Here is a 23,276-nt window from a genome sequence, read left to right on the forward strand (position 1 = left end):
CTATTCCTGTTCTTGCACTCAGAATTGTTAGAGCCAGGTACATGAGCCCATGAGGTGGTAGAAACCTTCTTACCCTACCGCTGATGGCTAGCTCAGAAATAATGGGGCAGAATACAGCATCAGCTAAACACAAAACCACAAAATAGAAAAGAATGTCTGAGGAATTCCTGTTGTTTTGTTTCTATGTTGCTGATAACATGCAACGTCCTTGACTCTTCACAAATAAAATCCAGAGAGGTTAAGGTGACAGAAATATTTATCTATCTGACAAGGTGATCTGACAATACCTTGATTCTTGTAGAATTATTTACCTGTGAAGTGCCTACTGCTAAATATCCTTTATTGTTTAATTTCTCTCTTCTTTAAAATGTTTTTACACATCCTTTCTGCTGCTCATTTATTTCTGTGGAGCTTTTTCTACCTACAGTACAGTTCTAACCTAGAAATATGTCCATAAAGACTGGAGTAGCTCCATGGAAACTAAGATTTTCCTTTTCAGACTGGCTAATTTTTCCTCATTTTCCTCTAACTGCCAGCTAGAAGATGATCTGGCATAGCTAATGCATTGATTAAGACAGGTTGGATATACAGACAAGAATGCATTTACAAAGATTGATGTTTGCTACTCCGCTTTACAAAGTGTTTTCTGTATCTAAGTGCTACTCTTACCTTCTGCAGTTGGAAACTAAAACAGTAGAGCTATATATTTTTTCTATTACAGCAAACATGATCATCAAGCTTACAAGGTTACTGCTTTTGCTGCAGAATAGAAAACAAAGTTATAAAATTCTTACTTATGTTCTAATTTGCTCTAGAATTTATCACAGAATTCCTAAGACTAACTGATGATCAAATCTTTCCCTTCATTTTAAGATAAAAACCAATTTATTCTGAAAGGACAGTCTTCAAGAAAGAATACCTTCAATCACTCAAAGAGCATCAATTTTCAGGGAACAGATGTTCTTTAGGACTAGTGTCTAAACTGCCTGCCTTTTGACATATCCAGCAACACAGGCAGGTGAAAAAATTACCATCATTTATATGATGGTAATTTTAATTTTTTTCTCTACAAACCCCAAAGTCATATTTTGTCATTTAGCAGAGAATTATTTATGACATGCAAAGGATGAAAGACAAATAAGTTAACTTGAAATAGACAGTTCATTGTATATAGGCTTTCTTATAGACAGTTAACAGACCTTACATGCATGGGTGGGGTTTTTTTTTTCATTTTAATGGAGAGCATCATCACTGTAAAACCAACTCTGTTGCCTTTGAACATCAGTCTTAAAAAGAATTGTATTAAACTGTTCATGAAATAGTATATCAGCTTTCAGTATTTAAGAGTTTGACAATAAACCCACAACCTGTGTGTTTATTTTTTCAGCAGCTTTATTTGTAAACACACCATAGGCAAGTTTGAAGCTTGCCAAAGTGAATTTCCAACAACCGAAAATATTAGAAGGAAAAAAATGGTTCATAGCTATCAAATTTTTAAGGAAAAAGTACAGCAGACACGTTTTAAAAAATGAAAATGTGTATCATGCATCTTAGACTTCATATTTGTCACAGAGCTGAAGCAAAGAGTTAACATTCAATAGTCTCCATTGCCATAGCAACACATGCTTGTCAGAGCAGGGCTGATTTGACGAGGCATCTCCCTGCAAGAACAATCTGTTAATGCTTAAATATGCATCTCTAAAATTCAGTAGGATTTTCATGTGATTTCTTTTAGAAAGATTATTATACGAGTTTACATCTCAATATAACTTACCTGATCTGAATCTATGCAACTTGCTCTTTACTAAGCCAGAGTTCTGAGTATTTAATGCAGCTAGACACAGAAGTAATGAAGCAGGCCACAGTTTTTTTTCATGTAGGAAATTATAAATGAAAATAGTGAGACTTGTATGTCTATTTAGCATTTATATAATAGTACGCAAGCACTGAATGTCATTCTGTTCCCTTTGGCGTCAACAGAGATACTCTCCCCTGCTTTGATCAGACATAACACTTTGTTCAGTTTTGACCTATAGTCAGTCATACAGCACTCAAGGAGTGTTGTCATCACACACAGCTGGATTAAAGGAAGAGTTAAGCGATCTGTGCAAGTTTACATAAAAAGTTGGAATGAGAAAGACCATTTTGAAGCTTTGGATCAGTTATTACTACATTATTATTGTTACATATGCTACCATTTATATTTTCATCATTACCTGATTAAGAGAAAAGAAAAGCAATACAAGAAATCTCTCAGTTGATGCTCTGTACTTAACCTGGTTCTGGGAGTTCATCATACAAACTACCAACCTTATTTTCACTGTGCTGGGTTGTGGTTTAGAACTGTGCTATATTTTAAATCAATCAAGTGTTGATACATTCAAAAATATATGCAGATTGAAATGTTAATGTCCCTAGAAACTAAGGATTGGAAAATGCTGAAGTATAACCACAAGTTATACTCAATACTGCATTATACAGGCTTTTTGGGTTTACTTTTTTCTATCACAATTGGATGGACTCCACTAGTGCAGGGCAAGTAAAGAGATTTCTATAGAAATGTTGCATCAGACTTACAACTATCTGTTGAAGAATTAATATAATCAACTTATATATACTTTATTCTGTATTCGTAGAGCAAATTATTAAATGGACTGGGTAATTTACTTCTAATAATTTATGTAATAAACTCAGTGTCTGGTAGGTTCTTTTAACTTTATATTAAGTAGCATAATTTGCTTTATATGTATTTTAATTAGTATTATAAAACTCATGATGCGTTTGAACTTAAAATAAAAAATTGCCAATATTTATTCATATCAGGTGGTTTACAAGAGTACCCTAAGTATTGGTAGCTCAGGGCAATGCTGTATCAAAAAAGATTCTAGTAAAATCAGAGTAATTCCCACACCCACTGCTTCCTATATCACACTTCAGTAAGGTTTGCCAGCCATCCCTTTTTTCTTTTAAATAAAGCACTAGACAGAAGAAGAATTCAAACTAGCCACGCTTTTTAATCTAAGTTTTTAAAATTCTAAAAAAATGTGTTGGATTTCTGTATTCCTTAAACTTGGAAATGAGCTGTTAAGGGAGTCTCATACCATAGTTTACAATTACATATTTTTCAGAAATGTTGATAAATTACCTTGAACAGGTTTTCGACACCAGTTCCTTTTCCTTTATTCTTTTTTCTGATGTGTTTCCTCTTTCTCTGTCAATGGCTAACAAAAAAAATAAAATATATATATATATACACAGTTAAAAAAAACTTCCTCCACCACATGTATCTCTTGGATCAAGTAATAATTCTTTCCAGAAAAAGGAAATTCATTAAAATGTTATCATCTCCATCCCTTCAAAGAAAAGCACTTCATTACAGAGTAATATTACATCAGCAGCTGTTGTGGATGGCACTAAAACGTAGTGTTTGGATACAATCTTAAAGTGTGTTTCAGGAAACATGTTAGAATAATGGAGAACCAGGAAAGCGACAGGAAATGCTCATCTATATTCCACTGGCTATGAAGCTCCATCACATACACTCCAACTACCTGTAGCAGCTATTTACCTAATTTGGTTTTTACAAGTCTCTATCAATAAAGGTTCCAGTTCTTTTAAGAGTCTGTTACAATGTTTAGTTACAAAAAAAGAAAAAGCATTATAACCACTCATACCACTACGAAAGGACACAGAAGTTGTCTACTCTTCATCAGATATATAAACCCAACCTATTACTGTTGCCTTGTACATATCAAAACAATGTTAGCACATCTTCTAAAGCAAAGGACAATTATTTCCTATCACTGATAGTGTTTTTTTTATGACAGTGCAATTCCTTAAATGACACTGACAATGGGGAAAAAGAGTTAGAGGATTACCAGCCAGGAAGCCTCTTAATCTGATAAATGTATATTAGCATGACTGCTATCAGTCACAACACTCAGCACTGATTGGATGCAGAAAGGCTTAAGCCCTAATAAATACACACATACATACTGTGATTTTGTAATATTATCATATTCTTCTACAAATATAACACACAATAGACTTCAAAATACTGTATGAAGTATGGAACATGTAAATTGTCCAAAGCTGTTATGTAAGATCACATAAAGGCACATTAATGATGAGTTTATTACTCCACTGAATTCACCTGTGAGAAAATAAAGCACTCCTTTTGCTGCAGCTGCTGGAAAAGCAACTGCCTGATAGAACTGAGACATAGCTCCTGGTCAGCTGCTATACTTACATCAAAACACTTGGTAGCTTTTTGGAAGAGCTGGAAAAGGATGTGGAACTTCAGCTGCAGTGTGCTCAAGTGTATTCAAGTATAAGATGACTGCAGCATCTTCTTTCCTACTACTGCATGCTACCATTGTATTTCCCACTAACACATGAAGAAAGAAAGCTGGTATAAAATTTATTCTTCCTTCTAAGCTTAGTGTGGTTTTACTTCATTACTTTCTCACTTGCTGGTTTTGCATGCCAGTGTTTGGACCAGGAACTGTTAAACATACTTTGCATTCTCAGTAACAAGAAAACCTCTCATTAGGATTCAAGCTCCACAACCCAGTCACTGTAATTACCTTTTAAAATATCCAAGTTAACTCTCTCAACTAAGTTAAATGACGATGGTTTCTATACCTTCCCTAGAGGGAACCCTGATTATTCAGAAAAAAGCACAATATCAATGTTTACAAGGTGTGATTACAGAACACTGGAGTCCTCTTTTAAAGGAATCCAATATGCAGAACCATACAAAGCTGAAACTGGGTTATCACATTTGTAACTCAAGATGTAACACACACACAAGTTAAATGTCAATCTTGAAAACAGACAATTTCAGGTTTGCAATACATAACTGACTTGCATAGAATATTCCTCCCTTCCAAAAATATGTTTTTAAACCTTCCAAAATATACAGCTAATTATGAAATTAATCTATAGTTTTAGGCCTTCCAGCTCTGGGGTCTGTGGTATTATCTAAATGCATCTCTTCATGAAGTACCTTTATTTCCTAACCAAGCATCCTGGGCTGTAAAAGATACATACAGTATGCCATCTGAATACCTGCATCATATGTGTGTGTTTATTCAGACAAAAAAAGGTATCTGCATACATACAGATGTGAATTTAATTTGCTATACTCACATACCTAGGCTATAATGCAATAGTATGTTGCCATGGGAACATATTCTCAAGAAAAGTAGGAAGTAGGAAATCACACATGACAGGCAGCAAAGTTCTGGATGGGTTTTGTACATGTTACGTCAGGGTGGACAGCAAACATGCCAAAGCATTCCCTAAACTATAATGACACTTAAATGGAAAAAGAAAAAAAAAAAAAAAAAGAAGAAAAATCTGCAAAGCACTGCTTCCTTACTGCTTCCTTCTAGGTGCACAAGCACTCTTTCCCCTCACCTTTATATTCTTTAGCTTTCACTTGTAATTTCATATCTTGTTATGACATCCTTCCCTTTTGTTTTGTTTCCCCCTAAACGTATCCATAATGCTCATTTGACTATTTATTCTTCCTGTCCATTGGATATTTCTCCCTTACTGTGTAAAATCTTTTCAGGACTTTTCATAATACTCTTCAATGTATTTTGCATTTTACCTTCTCTTATAGTGTTACCCTCAGGGCACTATACACACTTCCTCTGGCAGGGAGACCTACCTACATACAGAGCCACCATAACAATACTTGGAGTGGTATTTTCATTTCAAAATTCAACAAAGCTGAATGCGTATTCCTTCCATTTCCTCAAAAGGCACTATATGAGAATGAAGTCACTTCTCTTAAGAAAAGAGGCCTTTGGGAATCCTCAAGCAAAATGCGCCCTTAAGAGTTGATTCTGCTCTTCCTGGTTCAGATTCTGCATGGCTGACAGAGGATGGTTACTGCCCAGGAGACCACATCACCTTGGTCAGTACTTTGTCAATAATGAAGGTAGCACATAAAATTATACCAAAATAATTTTAGGTGATCTGCAGATAAAATAAAGCTACTCATTCAAAGATGATAACCTAATTCAAGTTTGGTTGGGAAACATTTATAAGACTTGTAAGCTAGTTTGTCAGTTTAATGTGCACGTCAAGTGAACTCAGAGAATTATTTGTTCTTTCAAAATCCCTCAACACACCCATTTTTTTGCATCTTTTTCCTACTGTGCATAGTAGCAGATAGGATGTTTTCTGTAAACTGATGCAATATAAACTTTACATCCTAGTACAGTGTTTCAAAAGCTTACACCCTTGAAGGCTTTGAAACCAAAAGGTACACAAGAAGCCAGGTTAAGAATAGCCAAGGACAGTGTCAGTGTAGCAGCAAAAAAAGACTACTACAGATGAAACCTGTTTTGTTAATTCCTTCTTTTTCTACGCTAATGAAAATTTTATTAAAGATTTTTATAGTTCTTAACACAAAAATGGTATTTCATGTCTTAATAAGACTTACTACGCATTGAAGAACTCTATAAACTCAGAACCTGCACGAATAGCATTCCGTCTTTAGGTATAGAAGCCATATAGTACTCTATCTGCCATTTCAAACTGTTAGCCAGACATTGGAAGCATCAAGAAAATGTTATCTGAAGTGGAAGGTAATATATTCACATCAGTTCTACTTTTCCAGTTTTCTGATTTCTTCTTGTTTTTAATGATTTTTTTCTCTGCATCAACATTTGCAGGAATTTGTAAGTCAAGTATAGAATTTTTAAACTTCCAGCAGCTCAAGTTCCATCTGGGATCTGAATAGGCAAGCTGAGCTCCTTCTGCTACACACAATACTTACACCATCACTACCAGTGTTGTGAAATTAGAATTCTGCAGACAGATTTTCCTAATGAATGGAACAATTTGCTCTTTCATACTCTAATTATAATTCCCATAAAAAATAATTTTGTAAGGTAACATTTTTAAAACTCCACGAATCAGAATTTTAGTCAGATAACTGTAAATTTATGTGCATACTTAGTATTTAAAAACTATGAGTATGAATGGCATGTATATATGAATATCCACTGAACAGGTGTATACCATCCATCTGGTTGAGTGATAGTGAATTGTATTAATCACTTTCTGGCTTTGCTTTAAGAAGCAAATCATAGCTTTTTATGTGATAGTGAAATTCACCTTCCTAAACCTTACAGGCACTCAGTTCTCAGTGCCTATCTATCTGTGCTGGTGTGCTGCGCAAGTGGAACACTACCTTCCTCTTAAGGGAAGAGTCGTATTCTTTTTTTTTGGTAAAGTTAAGTTTATGACTTCCAGTGAGGTTGGTCAGGGCTGCCTTTCGCCTATAATTATGAAAGGCCCAAGCTGGATTGATGAAAACTGATGCCCACTGATTCACATCCTGCTGTGGACAAAGATCTACTAGGGGTATAGCACAGTTTACAGAAACACAGAGTACTCACAGCTCAAGTTTTTACAAAAATTTAACATGCAACAAGAATAATGTTATAATTGGTTTATACGCAAACAGAAAATATTTCTGAATTATTCTGTTTACATTTAATGCAAACAATTAATTAAAAAAACCAAGATCTGCAGTTTTCCACAGTATTTCAATTGACATTAATTTTCAAATAAAATAAGGTATTGCATTTTTCTGAGAGATACCATTTAATCTTTTCCATTTATACCCTATTACTTCAACTGCTGCTAATCGTAAACACAGTGGTTCTAACGTTTGCCATCATAGTAAGATTACTCACTACAAAAGCATTTCTCTTCAACTAGAATCAAGAGAAAGTTATATTTGTCTGACAAGTGTTTTAAATAGTTCCTGTTTCAGCTTAGCTGCCTGCCAGACCATAAAACAAGTTGCTTCTACACTGCTCCGCCTGAAACTGTTAAAAAATGAGGCTAATTTAGAAAATTGACACAACACAGAAAATAAATATTGGAAGCACAAAGAGCTTGGATATAGTGAGTTCATTGCTCCTTCTTGTTCTGACAAAAAAGTAAAGAAAAGACATATCCTTATATGAGTTACTGTGTGAGGACGGGAAAAAAAGTACCAGGTAGTAATTAAATCAACTTTGTAAAAGGACTTGAACACCAAAATAGCTCTGAAGTCTGTTCTAAGATGCTAACAACAGCCTGACATACCCAACTACCTATCAATGTCCATTCCTGTAATAAATTCAGATTTCTTGAGAACTGTTGAAATTAATTTCCTGTTATTGTTTTGAAGATAAGGCTTACTAAGCAAAAAGATGGTACTTTTAAAACATCAAGGCCCTATTACATTTTCTTAAAATAATGTTTTTTGAGTAGTTTCATGCATTTTAGCAGTATTATTTCAGAAGCTCATATGAGTTCAGAAGTTTTCAACCTGAAAGTTCTAGCTTACAATTGCTTACACACTGGCACTGCTCTTAGACAAAAATGTTGGCTTTTAGAAGGAAGGGTCAGTTCACTTCAAAGCAAGAATGATTTTAAGGTGGATGCTAAGTGAGTTCTTTTCCGGTTTCAGTCAGAATCCTAAGGCTACTGAAGAACATCACTATGGGGCTCTATTTCAATCCATCTCTCTTGACAATATCAACATTCAGTCTCTTCAACACATTATCCTTGTTTGTAAAATCTGAAATTCTTACATAATTTGAAATGGGTGTTCTCTAAATCACAATTTTTTAGTTGAATCTATTATGTGGACTGGTGACAAAAGCTGTACATTTAAAATAAACTTACAGTGCTCTATTGATTTAGCACTTTGAGGATACATAGCATAGCATCAAGAGAAAAAGACACTTTATGGCTCTGATTCAGCAAAGCAAATAAACATGTTTAAAACCTTTACTGAATTAGGACTTCAGAATTTTTTTTTTATTTTATTTTTGCTTAAATCTCAAATCAGAGACAGAACCATGCCCCGCCCCAGCTTTTGTTCCTTTATTGAGAGAAAATTAACCCATCTGCACCATTTGCTCATGAGTTTTGAACATTTCAACTAAGGAAAGGAAAGAAAATTGCCCACTGTGGCACTGTTAGCTTTAGGTTTTCAAACGTTTTTATATCCCCTCTTCAACTCCCCAGATACAGAACCCTTCTTTTCCTTATAAAACCCCCCTTTTACGCAACATTTTACTTGAATGCATGGAACCCAACCTCTGTTTGTATGATAGAAGCAGAGTAAGTCAATGTTGTCATATTCAGCTTATTACAAGGATATTACATTACATTAAAAAATCTATTCTGTGAGTATTCCTTACAAAAAAATCTCTAGGGTTATTCAATTTTTTCTATACCCAGCTAGAAGCATTTAGAAGCCCTTAGAAAACTGTTTCCATTTGTAATATAACTTCTTTGTAAATATAACATAAAGCAGGGACTTTCACAAAGGCCACTGCAGGTATCAACATTATCTCAGGCATAAACATCAAACTGCAAGGCTATAGATGGGAAGAGTTTTTCAACAGACACGTACCTGCAGGCAGCAAAGGTTACTGAACAGAATACTAGATAGTAAACAGTAAAATAAAATCAGTAAAAACAGAGTAAATACTGTTTCTTCAATCTATTGTTTACACACAGTATATTCCTGAAAACCTAGGATTTCAGGAAATACACGAGCTCCCAAGGTGAACTGTTGAGGAAGCTAGAATCAGGATTTTGCAGTGTTCTGCTCCTTTGGGGAATTTTAACACTAGATGGCATATTGCACCTGAAACTTGTTAGGAAGTATAGGCGAACACTGCTTGCACTACACCACACGAGTCATTTAAAAAGCTCCTCAAATCAATAAATCAACACTTTCGTATCAGCTCCTTCTCTTATTTTTGTAAGATATGCTTCATTTCTGTTTTTCATGGGTGGCTGAAGGACACAGAGGTGCTGCAACAGCATTAAATATACAAGGTTAGCTTCTGAAAAGGGCCGTTGAAGAATAGATTTCATATAGTATTCATAGTAGTTTCTCTTTAAATTATTACTGAATTAACCTACAACATTAGTTGATGCTAAAATATAGTGCAATATCCAGAGGAGAGTCATAAGTATTAAGTCATGCTTTTCTTTCACAACTGTTTGCAAAATAATACCACCTTGATTTAGTTTCACTATTGAGGTATCCCTGTATAAAAAAATATTTTAATTCACCATTTATAGCATCAAAAGGAATTACCAGATTTGGAACTCGTAAGTGATAGCAACACAGTGATTTTTCACAAAAAATATTAGTAAGGCTATAAAGTGGAGCTGCAGTTCTCCAGGCCACATTTTTTTCATGAGGAATGTCAGATCACTTACTAAAAAAATAAACCACATAGCTCGGAAGCTAAGCAAGCATTATTTTCAACTCATGCTTCAATCAAATAACAGAAATACAGAAAGCTATTTCTAAAGATGTTGTTTCTTATCTAAGAGAGATATTATTACACTGGAGCTATTTACAACATGTCCTGGTCTTTATTTTATGATTCTAAAAGACTTTATTTTCTTTTAAATACAACTGCTGGTAGAACTCCTATATATTTTTGTGTGAGATATCCAGTTGTCGAAGGAAGAAATTACACAAAAATAAAACTAAACCTTCACCCTCTGATGCAGCTTTCATTTTCCAGCTTCCCCACTGTCCTTGGTAGCACAGTTAGATTTCATTATTATGGCAAAAAAAAGACTATAAGGAAGAAATTCTGGTTTAAGGATATGTTAATAATTGGTTTTACTTTTGCATGAGTAGTCCTTTATCATTTTCAAGCTTGTCTTGTTCTCCAGACACAACTACTATGATTGAACAACGCAGATAAGGAAGAGACACAAGGGTACTCCTGAACTAGCATTATATAGAACTGTAACACTGGCCCAACAAACACGAGAGCGATATCCTTTGGAAGCTCAGCAACCATGGACCAATCACAGACAGTCATGGAACCCACTAACATCTACCTTGAACGCTGAGACATTTTACATGCATTTTGTCCCTCACAGAGTTCATACTTCTGCAGACTGTACTCCTCAATCTGCAGTGAGGGACAAAATTCAGATATTTAAATATTTGTCTGCATAAGTGAATGTTATGATCAGACATATCACTTAAATGCACCAGACATGGACCATAATAAACATACAGTAAGTCCTTCTGTGCAGTTATAAAGTAATGTCAATTGCATAACTTATTGGCCTTTTCTCTCTTTTACCTTCTTTCTCCATTAAAGAGCCAAGATTCTACTCCAAAAAATGCAAACTAATTTGTGCAGCTGTACACCCCATGTCACGGCTGGACACTGCAAGCACAATTTTTAACAGTAACCTTGGTGAAAGCTTTACTGCTCAAGGTTTGGAGCTTTCTAGGCAACCAGTAAATTTTATTCACAAGGCAGTTACTAAGTGTATTTTTAGATCTGTAAATAAATATCTATGATTCAGCTAGGTATGTGTTTGTGATGAAAGTTTGCACAAAAACTTCAAATTAGACTTGTATTTCATATGCCTTGAAGGCATTTGAGTAGGAACCTAGCAGGCAGAATATTTTTAAGATACACTGATTTCTGAGGTATGAATCCTGTAATAAAATATAAAACAATAATTGAATAAGAATAGGCACAGACTTATTTTGAACTCTACACCTAAGAATAAAAAAAGAGAGACTCTCCTTTCAAAATGGGAGATAAATCAAGATCTTGCAGGGAAATAATTCAGTCAGTGGTAAAGAATGATTATTCCTTTCCTTCATATAAAGGATGCCTTCATGTAAAGGCAAGAAAATATGAGTTAGGACATAAGACAAAATATTTTTTTTTCTGGAAAAGAAATAATTTTACAACTCAATTTCATCTAAACTGAGACCAAAACCTAAAATATTTTAAACAGCAAGCTAATTGCAAGATGGAGAAGTTACACAGTTGCCATGGCTGCCTTCAAATACCTTGATATGCTTCCCTATCTTTTATTCAATCTCAACTCTGTACGAACTCCAAATTCATCTCATTACTGCCATATCAGCTGTTTTTCTTAAAATAGTCTAATCTGCTGCTTAATCTCTTAAACTGGTAAAGCCAGACAACCTTGGGATAAAAATATCTCACTGTTGAACACTTCAATTCAACATTTTACATTTTAAAAACAAGATGAAAGAGTACTTCAACATCTAGTTCCCTCGTTATGCAAAAATAACTGTGGTTAAACGATTAGAGACTTACTGATTTTCTTAACATGATTTTTCTTCTTTCTGGGTAGATACCCAGCCTAGAATAAGACTCTAGCTGTGCAACATTATTTTCTCCACTAACGTAAGAAAAGCCCATGGTGCTCTAAGTACAGTTAAGCAACCAACATACTAACCATAGCTATTTTGGTTACATCATCTTACAAAGATGTGGGCTCCACAAAGATAGCATGGCTCAAGCCGTGTCACTCAAGGAGGTCAAATTGTCAAAAATAGCTTTCCTTCAAACACAGTAATCAGGCTTGTAGTTGTATGTTGAAATTACAGGCAGTTTTGCATTGCAAATAACTTTGTGGTAAACCAAATATACAGGCTTTTTTTCCCCCTTCCCAATACACACATGCGAATTTATGTTGTCCTTTTGGTAGAAGAAAGTGAGTTTCCTCTGTCTTTAAAATAAAGCAATCCTTAAGTAAAATGTGTTAGGAGTCTGAAATGACAAAACTGGGATCATGTTGTCTAAAGATGACCTCTCTCAAGTCACACTGCTGTGGGTGTAACCAGCATAATCTCTTGAGCCCCACTATTTTCAAAGAAAGATGCTGGGCTGTACTACACATCAATGGGATTCAGTTTCCAACAGAATTACACTCTTTATTCAGACAGTTTAGTGTATGCCATTGCTCCCCTGTAACCTAAGGAGCAAAATGGAAGCTGTAAAACTGGTCAGCTTCTTTACAAGTAACAGATGCTAACACATTATTAACGAAAGAGCCATGTCCACTGTTGTGTTGTCACAGTGTTTCAGTGCTTTTAACAAATTTCATGTACAAATTATGTTTTAATTGCAGCATTATATCCTAGGATTGGACAAATCAAATAATAAGCACTAGGGAGATATATCTCTAATCTTAGTCAGCATCCAGATACATTTGGCTACATATGGTGATAATTACCAGTTGGTGTAGGACGACTTCATTTTACTTGTGTTATTCTAGTTAGTGATTGTGTTAAAAGCAGAAAATCTAAAGATGCAAAAAGAGTCAGAGATAATAACATAGCCCTAGACTAATGATACACTCCTGCACTACAAGGACAAGCAAGCTTTGAGGATAACTACTAGTAACTATTCTAGGGTCACTGTAGTATCATACAGTAGCACAACCATATGTGCAAACTTTAAATAGCGAGAAGAACAAAGAACATGAAACCTGACAACCAGATTAGAAAGCCACTCTTTCAAAATTCACTGGAACTGTGTGTTTTGTATTTTACCATTTCAAGCTAAGATTTTCAGCCTTCTGTTAGCAATCAAAGTATACTATTATACACAGAGATTTTTAAAGAAGTCAGCAGTTCCCACTTAGGATAGAAAAGTAAGTAGCTAAAATAATCAACCAGCAAGCTCCAATCAGTTTATATATTTTTTAAATATCACTGTTTAATTTCAGGTTTTAATATGCATTAAGCTCTTGTAAAATCTGATCCTTGATGCAGTATGGAGAATAGCTATCTGAAAAACATTTTCCTTTAATACATATTTGTAAAAAAACCCTAGAACCTAGAATCATTTTGAGCAAGTTGTCATCTAGGCTTTTACTACAACCATATTGCAATGGATGTACTGCAGTACTATCTTGCTTGCAGCAACTAAAGCCCTACAGATTTGCCAGTGTAAAAGTAGAGATTTGTGGCATGCCAGTTAGGTGCACTCATTAGCTTTGCATCCTTAATAAGCACTAGGTAGTTAAAGAGCAGGTGGATTTATCCTGACAATACTGATTTCTGTCTTTCATTGTAAAGAGAGTATTTCTTTTTAACATGCCAAGTATATAACTCAGCAAAAAGCAACAGCTGGAATATTGACCATGGCACAACACTGGTTAAGGAGGAAATAAAAGTGTGGTTAAGGAGGAAAATAAAAATGTGCATGCTTGGATTAGAAATCTGTTCACAGTAGTAGATAGAATATTGTTCAATTAATAAGCCTCATACCCAAAACTCCTTCTTATGCATCACCCATTCTTTGCACAACAAACTCAAATGAACCTTCACTGTAAAATGCAGTGGAGCCAAAAAGCAGATCTTAGGTGAATATATTTTCAGAAGGTATATGCATGACCATCAGATGAATAATAAGTATTTTGATAAATTGTATGAATTCTTTACCTTTTAGAGGAAAACAATCTTCCCCCTACTCAGTTATAAAACACTATATATACTGCAAACAAATTAACCCCCGAAAGATAGGACTTACCAAAGAATAAAACCACTTGAAGTACAACCTGAAGCTTCCCAAAATGAATACCTGAAAAGGCTTTTGCTATATCGCATTCTAGAGATGCTGAGGTCCCAAAGATTTTACCTAGATGAAAACATCTCAAACTCATGGTATTAGTTTAAACTTCTTACTAATCCTATGCTAAACAATGCAATTTTAATTTGAACAGATCTTCTCTACCCTATCTGAATTTATCTTACTCTTCTGAGGAAATAAAGCTAAGCCTGCTATCACTCAAGAGTGCAGTTCATGTAGTTACGAAATTACCAAATACTTCCCATGTATTTCAATTTAACTTCACAAAAGGTGTTCTCCATTTTTTGCATACATTGCAGACTACATATTTAAAACACATTATACTCCCCCACTAAAGAAGTATTTGTTCTCATTCCTTTTCCTAAAATAAATTCATTATTATGGATGTCTAGGAAATTAGAGCACATATATCTAGAACTTTTAAGTACTCTTTCCCTAATTAAGTTATTCAAGTTAAAAACTTTCGCATAGGAATTTGCAGAATGATATTGCTATGGCAACATTAGAGAAGGGAGTTGAATTTTTGGAAAGCTTTGTTATCCAGACTTTTTTCAGTATGACAAGTTAGCAGTTCAGTTCTGGGTCCCAGTGTTGCTTATCATAATCAAGAATGAGGGATTAAAAGAACTACATGAGGCGCTGTGGTGGATACTGCAGATGTTCACACATTGAATACGGCTACAAACAAACTCAAAATCAAAGGTAAAGCATTAACACTAGAATGAGCAGATTACTGTTATCTTTTTTCAAAAGAATGTCAGTGAACTCCCCCAGTACAGAACAGCATGCAATGACAGGAGAAGAGGGAGACACTGTAAAGTCTGCTGTTCTTTAGATGCCACGAATTTACGGACCAGAACCTACAAAACTAAAAGACCAGTGAAGATCAGCAGAGTAAGTCAGATTGACCACCAGTTTATTACAAGTTGAATTTATTAGCAAGACTGGAGATCCAGGGTCTTTATTCTGCATAGCAAAAATTTTCAAATAACTCTCTTGTAAAGTTTAAATCTCTGTAAGGGCCAAAAATGCCCAATGCCACTTTATCCACAGCAAAACGCAAATGAATAAATTTACATATCTAATACCAAAAAGAGATTTACTTAGACATATGTCGACTATGCCAGGCTTAACTGAACACCATATGTCATGTAGACATGACTTGCATTCATATGCATATGCAAGTAGTGTGACATTTTGTTTTTATATCAAATTAATATTTGAAAGGATGTTGAAGAAATGATTGAGCAAGGGTAAAAATCAGATTATTAATTAGACTAGCATTTGGCATTCTTATTACTTAAATCTAAAAATATTTTCCTCTTTTATAGGTCTGCATAATATAATCCTTATAAATAGAAGACAAATGTATCAGAAATATTTAGAAATATTTTAATAAAATCCTACCAGATCAAAGCCACCTTAGACTTCATTTGAAATTCATATGTTTAAAACCACAGACTGGAAACTTCCAGACACATTGAAAGCCAAGCAATCCAGTGGCTACTGGTACTGAAAGGAGACTGTAAATTTCTGTTCTTCCATGTACTTTTCAGAAGCTGGCACAGCTGTTGTGGATATAGCCTGTCCCTCCTACAATTTTGGAAACTGGAACCACAGTCTTGCATTTTATTTACTGAATTTTCTCTGTACTTGTTCATCACTGAAGGCTATCATTATAGGCTCTCCCTCTTCGTAGGTCCATGCCAAAAAGCAGATCTATTTATGAACCTTTGTAGCAGCAGAGGTTAAACAGGGATACTAATAGGAATTCAAAGCATATGTTAACAGTCAGGATCTTGAACAGAATTTTTCAGGCAAACAAGAATGAACTGGAAATATTGTGTATGTTAATCCTAGATGATCATACCCAGCAGAATAAGATGAGCTGCAATTCATTCACTTTTGGGTTTGGTTTTTTTTTTTTAATTTCCAAACAGACACCTGGTTTGAAGAGGATCTTCTTTCCTGATCCTCTCTATGATTTTTTTAATCCTAGAAGTCTCCTCTGAGGTGTTCTCATGAAGAGAAGTGTAGTATAATTTTTTCACTGGTATTTGTTTTTGAAGCATCAGTGAGTAAACAACATGTATTTGCATACCCAGCAATGTGGGGAAGAAACCTAAAATATTTATTAATGATGGTATTATAGCTGTGATGATGTAGGGATTAAGACAGAATGATTTTACAGACTAAAAACTGAATGAACAAGAAGACGGTCAGCAAATAGAAAACTGTCACTAACATACCAAGTCAATCTGGTACATGCTAACTAAAGCGCTAACTAAAATCAGACATCTTGCTATTAGTTTTGCCTTGATAAAACAGAGTGATTACCTATCCTTACTGTAGATCTTCCTTTTACTGCTTATTACAATACAATGTTCATGAAGTAATGTAAACGTAAAGTAATAAACCTCTCTACAATAATATTTTGTTGATGTATAGCTGTGTGGGAACACCACCATCATGATCCTTCAGCTTTTTATGGCAGGAAACATCTGGCTTAAAAAGCAATGTGTATTCACAAGTGTTCACAGCTTAACTATTTAATTTCATATATACTTCTTCTGAAGATCTTATTATAACTGGACTTTGATTTTCCAAGTTCTAAATTTAATTGGAATTTGGAAGATTCATATAGCCCTTGCATGCTAATTGTAACCTTAGCTCTTCATTCACAAAATTATCCTTTTGCCCCAAAATGTTTTTTTTAGGCAGTCAGCTCAGGAAGTTAAACACCAAAGTAACTGGTAAATACAACATGGTTTGAGTAGCATATACCAGCTTTTGTAATTACACCCCCCACCCCCCCCCCGAAAGTACAAATGAACATTTCTATACATTTTCTATAAACAAACAACCTAAAATAAATGAAACAACTATGTAAATATGCAAAAATAATCTTATCACTGGAATTCCAAAAACAGCGTAAGCAACATACATTATTTTTTTCTCCATTCCACACAAATTATCTTGCTAATCTTCCGTGATATTTCCATCTACACATGAACTGTCACAGGAATACAGAACATACAAATGTCAGATTCATCAAAATCAGAACGAAGAATGTACAGTTAACAAGACTTCTCCATTTTGCAGACCACACTTGATCTGACCAAGTTAGAAATTAAAGTGCCATTATCTCCCTTAAACAGAGTTCTTTATTCTATTTGTGCTTCAAACAAGGAACTGTGTTGGGTGGATTTAAAGTGTTGCTCTTTTTATATGAACAAAAGCAGTCTTCTTCATTCTTCCTGTTCTATTTAAGTAGTTGCCTTTCTTGCTCTGACAACAATAACATAATTTCCTAATTCACATGTGGTGTATGATCTGGCTCATGAACAACAAGATTTATTTTCATATAACGGACTATATATTTAATATGTAAATCTAGATGGTAAAAATATTCAGCATTTTTACACTTAACTTTTCTGATAAGATCAGTTGAATCCCCTTAGAAGTTGAGATAATATTACTTGAATATTTCACATTTTGAAAAGAATGCTTGCTTAAAATTAAATTATTTGCAGTTTTTAAAGAAGAATGTGTTTTTTACTATAACTGCAGGTACAGAAGAGACCTATTTCTAAGTTTATGATGCATAACATAAACAAATTTAAACATCCATACACTTAAAAAATGCAGCTGAATCAGTACTCTAAGCCTGGGCTTAGAAAGGCTTGTTAAGATACAGCATGATGTCACATTTTATGCTCTACAGCAGTGAAATGAATTTAAAAAATAGGATGGAGGTTAAACCTTCTCTAAAACACATGGTTATAGAGACCTCTAGAACTGCAATTAACGATAATCATTAAATTTCATTAAAATAAATCCTATAAATTCAGGGTAATGATTAATTACTACATCTGAAGAAAGAATATGAAGTGATTGGACAGGATATTTTAGCACAAAGTTAGAGTTAAGTTCTTTCCCTATCTGATCATCTCTGTTATGCACAAGGAAAAACCAAAAGATGTGGATTACTGTCATGCTCCTGAAGCTTTAGGTAGCTTGAAGAGATATTCCATAATCCTTTACTCATAGCATAGATCATCCTAGCTCCAGAGTTGCTCACGGAAGCACTCTGCATAAAATAAGGAAAGAAGTTTTGGGCAAGACAAGTAGGTAAGGAGACAGGAAGCTGTAAATTATTAAAGGCTTCAAGCATTATGCCTGCTACTAAATGACTGCACAGTTAAACTTGATATACCTTTCGTAAGGGGAGGCAATTCTGAAACAAAGCAATATTCAAACAGAATGTGGAAATCAGTCTAAAGAGCTCATGAGCTGTACTCTGTTGAAAGGTCCACACTAGAGTATTTTACTTCACTAGTATTAATAAAGATACATCCTCCAAATCTTAGCAAGGATTGTTCAACATTTCACCACAGCTTTCCTTCTACTAATAAACAAACTAACTAGAGTAATGCTAGCTTGGAGAAGCTTAAAAATACAGCAACATAATAAACCATAAAGTATTCTCTTATAGAGTTTTGATACCTCAACATACTTCTGAAGACAAAAGCTGGGAATGTAAACCTGTTTTTTCATATGATACTTACAGTCAGACCAGATGGTAAAACAGTTTAAAAATCTTGACATACTAAAGCCCTCACTTTCTTACTCATGATTTTTTGTAAAGATCCCTCCAAAGATTATCTACAATAAACAGAAAAAGAAGAACCTTCTTCAACCAGCAGTGAATTGTGTATGTTTCTACATAACAGAATACTTAAAAGTCAAAATCAAGATTTCCACTTGAGTGTATGTTGTGCATCTTTCTGTTACTGCTAAAGGATACATTGTCTTTATTATTTTCAATTATGTGCATCATCTTGAACAATTTTCTCAGCAAATTGCCACTCCTCATAAAATTTCAAAAAATAAAAAAGAAATTGTCACATTCTACTTTCTTAAGGTCATCATATAAATTGACACTCCTGTTACTATAGAAACAGAATGGATTTTATCATTCTAATGCATGCAGCATTGTTTTTATTTCATTCTAGGGACAGGTAGTTAACGGTGCCAGGCACTGTTAACACAGACAAAGACTATTGTCATTTAAGCACAAAGCTGCTGTCTCCTGTTCTATCACTGTGAGCTTTCCTGACCATCAGCGATACAAAGGGGAATATTCAGGCAGAAAGAAGAGCTGTTCCCCGGCCTTCATTCTGTGGCTGAAATACAATTCCCTGCAGGAATTATATTTTCATACGAAATACAAATAAATAAGGCACAGCACAGAGTGCTTCTTCAGCTTATTGGGTCAGGTCATTGCAGAAAAATTGGTTTCTACCTGGCAGCTTACAAAATTTGCATTGTATTAAGAAAAGGTTCAGCTGACATCCTATCCATAGAATCATAGAAATATAGAATTACATCCATAGAATACATAGAAAGTACAGCTAGATATCATACAGTTTACAATTAGCATAGGTCTCTGTACAACTGCATATTTTAACCTTGATATTATAAACAGATCAACAGGTATTAATAAATGCAAAGCCTTGATTAGGGCCTTTGGCATAATCTCCCATTAAAGCCTTAGAGACAAAATGGCAAGATATGGACTAGTAAACTATGAGGAAAGCAGAAAAGCAGAAAACTGGCTTCACCATTTGGCTGAAAAGGTTGTGATCATCAGTACTAAGTCCAACTAGCAGTCAGCTACAAGTGAAGTTCTTTAAACAAATACTAGGGCCAATACTGTTTAAGGTCTTTATTAGTGATCTGGATAAGTAAGACAGAATGTAATTTGGACAATATATAACCAGGGGGAACGCCTGATAGGCTGGAGGTAATGGCCACTATTCAGACATACCTCATCAGGCTGAGGAAATGGGCTTCCAAGGACCTCATGAAGTTTAACAAATGCAAGTACAATGGTAGAGAGTGTGGAATGATTGCACTAGAAGATGCTTTGCAGTAAAGAGAGGACAGTAAGCTGAACATGAATCAGCAGTGTGTTCTTGCAGGGAAGAATGACGATTGTGTGCTATACAAAAGCAGGTTGGGGGAAGTGATTACTTCACTTTGATAGTCACTTTTGAGACCATTGCTGGAGTCCTATTTTTGGCTCCTCTGTATTGAAAGACATGACAGGCTGCAGGAAGCTCAATGGGGACTACCAGGATGATCAAGGGACTGAAGAACATGACATAGAAGGAGAAGCTGGGAGTACATAATTTATCCAGCATTGAGAAGAGAAAAAGCTAAGGGGACACTTCAACTACTCAGGGAAGGAATGAAGAAAAAGCAGCCAGACTTTTCTTGGAGGACAAGGGGCAACAGACTCAGTTTGGAACATGAAATATTTCGGCCAGATCAAAATATATTATTTTTTAGCAAAAGGGTGCAAAAAAGTAGAACACAATTGTCCCTGCCTATGGCAGGGGGGTTGGAACTAGATGATCTTGAGGTCCTTTCCAACGCTAACTATTCTATGATTCTATGATTCTATTTTTTTTTTCCTGAGAAGGTGACAGAATACTAGAACAGTTGCCCAGTAAAGTTGTGCAGTGTTCACTCATGGAGATAAGTAGGAGTCTTCTGGATATGATCTAGATAACCCTGTCTGAACAGGGGTTTGCACAAGATGATCTCCAGCAGTCCCTTCCAATCTAAACCATCATATGATTCTCTGACAGTCTGTACAACTTTGGATTAACAGGTATACCATAAATTCAGATTGATCCACTAAGTATTTGTCAGAACAAATCCAGCCTAAAAGAGCTTTAACTATGTATAACTATGTATAACTTTTCTAACAGAGGACACTTGAACACTAAGTCTCACCTAAGACACTGACATTTTGCCCCCAGAAGTTCTAAGTATCACGTGAAACAACAGCAAACCAAAATCTACTGTAATCTGCTCTCTGACAGGATGACAGAATGTTGTTTTCTTAATAACTTCCTGTTAATTCTCTAAAATGGTTCTTTTCAGGATTATTTGAAGAACAGGAAATCACATGTGAATGGGTATTATACAGGTATTGGCATTGTACTAACTTACTTTTACTTCAGATATGTTCTACAATTTGCTGCACTGAGCAACATGAGTGGAGTGCTCTTTTGTAGTGTATATTTAATAATAAATATCATAACTGCTGCTTATATTAAAAGTATTGTTATACTTTTAGTAAGATTTGTCTTGAGCCATGAAAGATCTGCTCCCAATCAGTTATTCTCAGTTCATGTTAATTTGGTTATTAACTATGGAAGTTATGGGGAATATTATCTCCTTGTAAGAGATGCAGCTAATGTGTAGTTTAAATATTAATGAGCTTATTCTTTACAAGGATTACTGTAATGCTTAATGTAGACAAGCCAAGCAGACAGTTGTTTTTCTTAAAATTAAACTGCTTCACATCAATAGGTTTACAGGTTAAATAAAGCACTATTATCTATACTTAGCCTTCCTGGCTTAACACCACGTACATAAAGCGTACAGGGGATCACATTTCCCTCTAATATATGACTGTACGATCTGGTTCAAAAAATGTCCCAGAAACTAATAATATTATATGAAAAGCAACTGGCTTTTCTTGTCAGTTTGCCCAATCTAGAACTGACAAAAATGCTGTAATGAATTAGAGCAGTATCATCAGTGTATCATCAGTAATAGACATTTATGCAAAGTACTATGAAAACTGAAATGTGACTAGAATTACATTTGAAAATGCCTGTTTAGAGGTCCCATCTGTGAACACAGCAAATTATAACAGAAAAAAATGTTGATGGTGGTATAATTTCTGAATACCAATTATGACATTAGCTGTTTCTGGACAGATAATACATAGTCACTGAGTCACATAACTCCTGTACAGTTCTTTCATTAATCATTTCTCCTCAGAAAGAACTGTAACATACAGATTCTTAGTCATGAGGATGTACATAGCATATCCTTGCATCTCTCTGACTACTAATGTTTTCCCAATTCCTCTGGGATTCCTCACTCTGTTATTTATATATATGTACATATGTACCCTACTTAATTTTGTATTTAGGTCACATCAGCTGTGCACACACAACAGCACCAAACAGGTCACCATATGTCAAAAAATTCCATGTTTGTTATACATGTACATTCTGAAATGTATTTGATTTACTACAATAAGCATTTACATTTGTTCAGAAATACAGAAATTACAATTGTAATTTTAACAAGATATTAGCATCATGATAAGCACAGTCTTTTGGGGAAATATAAGACTGCTTCACAGTCCACATATACATATAACTTCCTAGTAAATCTCAGGAAAATATGAGAGCCCTATATTTTCTGAACCATTTTCTTTTCTTTTTTTTGGGGGGGTGGGGTGGGGTGGTGGGAGAGACTGGAAAGTTTCTGCTGCAGCCCTATAAACCATATTTAGTACTAACTTGCTCCCAGGCAAGTACATCTAAAACTATGTGAGAGGAAAAACAAGGTTCTAATTCTTACCCATTTGGAAAAAACCCAGTGGAAAGAAAACCAACAGTGTTCTCTGCACATGTGGCTTGCTGCACACAGTTAGAAAGGCCATTACTATGATTCCTGTTCTTCAGGCCCTGGCACATTTGCCCACAGCCTGGCTCATTTGCTCAGGCCAGGCACTGAGCTGTCACCTGGAACAGAAACAAGGTATGATCAATGAAGTGCATTGGCTGGTGATCTTTTGTTTGTTTGTTTGTTTGTTTTTTTAATAAGTGTTTGTTTTGGACATGCATAGCTAAAATAAATAGACCATAATAGGAAAAGAGTAATTTAGGCATATTTCAGCAGTCAACTTGACTCCCATAATACTTGTCTATGGATAAATATTAAATACTTCACCTTCTTTATTAATTCTAC

General features: G+C 34.9%; 1 long non-coding RNA gene across 1 annotated transcript; it reads right to left on the bottom strand.

Annotated features, from left to right (window-relative positions):
- Nucleotides 1-1,374: 1,374 nt before the first annotated feature.
- On the bottom strand, nt 1,375-23,049 carry LOC136005696 (uncharacterized). The gene is made up of 3 exons (XR_010608840.1): nt 22,887-23,049; nt 3,146-3,221; nt 1,375-1,661 (listed from the first exon to the last, which is right to left on the bottom strand). It is a non-coding gene; the product is annotated as an uncharacterized LOC136005696 (long non-coding RNA).
- Nucleotides 23,050-23,276: the final 227 nt, after the last annotated feature.

The sequence above is a fragment of the Lathamus discolor genome, chromosome Z (assembly GCF_037157495.1).
Source record: "Lathamus discolor isolate bLatDis1 chromosome Z, bLatDis1.hap1, whole genome shotgun sequence".
In the NCBI taxonomy this organism is placed as follows: Eukaryota; Metazoa; Chordata; class Aves; order Psittaciformes; family Psittacidae; genus Lathamus; species Lathamus discolor.